Source organism: Rhopalosiphum maidis, chromosome 1, assembly GCF_003676215.2.
Source record: "Rhopalosiphum maidis isolate BTI-1 chromosome 1, ASM367621v3, whole genome shotgun sequence".
Taxonomy (NCBI): Eukaryota; Metazoa; Arthropoda; class Insecta; order Hemiptera; family Aphididae; genus Rhopalosiphum; species Rhopalosiphum maidis.
In genome coordinates this window covers 53490024-53492259 of record NC_040877.1, presented here as the reverse complement: position 1 = coordinate 53492259, position 2236 = coordinate 53490024, and the positions used below count along the sequence as shown (strand labels likewise).

Sequence of the window (2236 nt, the reverse complement as noted above, 5' to 3'; positions counted from 1 at the left end):
TTATACATTGAGTCCGATTCGTGCACCGATTGGCCGACAAATCAATTTACCGTCACCCGATTTTTCGACACACTATATTATGATGAATTATACTTACTAATTAAACTATGTCAATTTTTATTGTTTTAAATTATTTGTATAAAACACGAATATTGTTCAAATTAAATATTAAAACTATAAATTAACATTATAAGCTTCTGTTTTATGAATGGAAATGAAACATTATTGCATTTAAGTGTTCCAAAATACAAATCGTATTTCAAATCATAAACGCTTTACCTATCTTTTAAAAACGATAACCTTTCTTCTTATTATCTATATTTAGTTTTCATCTTTTGTGATCCATTGCAGTTTTTTTGTGCTATAAGGTCATGCTCGAAGTTTGTTTGTTAGTTGTTTAGCTCTTTGATTAAAATAAAAATATTTGGCTTTTGTCTACCAACATCTTTATTAAGAGCTGCATGCCATGTTTCAAGGTGGATTATGGTCCTTGCTCCATCTGATTAAAATGATTACTCATATTGCTATTAAATAGACAAATATCTGGATCCAAGTATGTTTTGCTAAAATAATTTAATTATTTTAGCACACCTAAAATAATAATAATAAAAAACAAAGTTTTGCTATGTTATAACAAAGACGACGAACAACTTTTTTAATATTATCGGCATGTGCATAATCGCAAGACTTTGAACTTTACGCCAAATAGATTGCCCAACGTGAAATAGACACCCTTTTATGGGTGTATCAGAACCAAACACTGCCGAATGGAGACAATCATTCCAATTTCAAAATCTATTTGGAAACAAGTAGGATTGAACTTTAATCCATTTCTCAATGCCGCTTGTTTTATTATTTCAAACATTCTCAAATATATCGATGTACTTTTACTGGGCAATAATGCATAAGCCTAAAAAAATATATTTAAACATATATAATTAGTATTTTACTAAATTATAAAATTTATATTATAACTATTAGGGGTATCATCATTCCTATAATAAAGCAGTGTAAGGTATACAATTTGTGTAAACATTTTTGGTGCTGACTTAAATGTACCATCCATAAAAACTGTATTACTAGAACAAAGACGTCGTAAAAATCCTTCGGTACAAAATACAACGATTTTATTATCCGTACCATCAAATACTGTTGGTAATAATATTATAATTAGTAATAGTATTTAAAATTAAATCGTTTAAATAATTTAGAATAAATACCTGAAAGAAAATCTTTTCCATCATTCGTTGATCGCCAATTACCTTCAATATCTAATTCAGACAGCTTTTTAGGTAACGTTGGCATTAATTTCATATGTTTCCTGTATGCCAAATTTCTTACACTGGTATAAATTGGTATTGTATCCTTTACCTTACTTTGGCTTCCGTAGAATCCTCTATTCCTGAAGTCATAATTGATTTTCGGATTTCATTAAATATCTCATCTCTGGTATTGTTTTTGTGGGATTTATCACCACTTCGTCCTTCAAATAAGTTATTTTCAAGTTATAAAACACGTATTCAAAACTAATTTTAAAAAATGGTATAAAAATCGTGAATAAAAATGTATAAATTAAAACAAACTCACTGTAATCTTATTTCGAAAACCACGTTCAGCCAATTGGTTTCCATGCATCAGTTGGATATGCGTTTTTGACATTATAGCATTATTAAAATCCTCTCTGTGTATTGCTCGACCTCCATAATCATCAATACATTTATAATAATGGTTAAAACCTCTTGTTCTATCCATTCGATGTATAAAATTATCCAAAAATAAAAGTTGGCCATCTCGTTCAGAAGTTATTATCAACCACGACATTTTAAATTTAATTTTAATATATAACTAACTGACGATGCAATGATTATACAAACTGACAAATGCCAATAATATCATAGTATAGTTTTATCAACATTTTTATTTTAGATTGTAATATTCTAGATTTCCATATAAAAATTATTTTTATATTTTATGAAATTACGTTTTGTTGACGAATCGGAACTTTTTTTATTTGTTCCGTAAACCGGTTTCCGTGTCGGTGAGACGAGTAGTCGATGAATCGGTCTGAATCGTTTGTTTTGACATTCTTTAGTACGGTAACCTCCGAGTGCTTTACCTTATTGAATACATAAACAACAAATAATGAATATCGTAAATTAGATGTGACTGAAAATACAAATAATCTATAACATAACACAATGTACGCGGATGGGACAAAGTTAAAAAGAATAAGAAG

At 28.6% G+C, this 2236-nt stretch overlaps 1 pseudogene; it reads right to left on the bottom strand.

The window, feature by feature from the left end:
- Positions 1-389: 389 nt before the first annotated feature.
- On the bottom strand, positions 390-1821 carry LOC113550165 (annotated as a pseudogene).
- Positions 1822-2236: the final 415 nt, after the last annotated feature.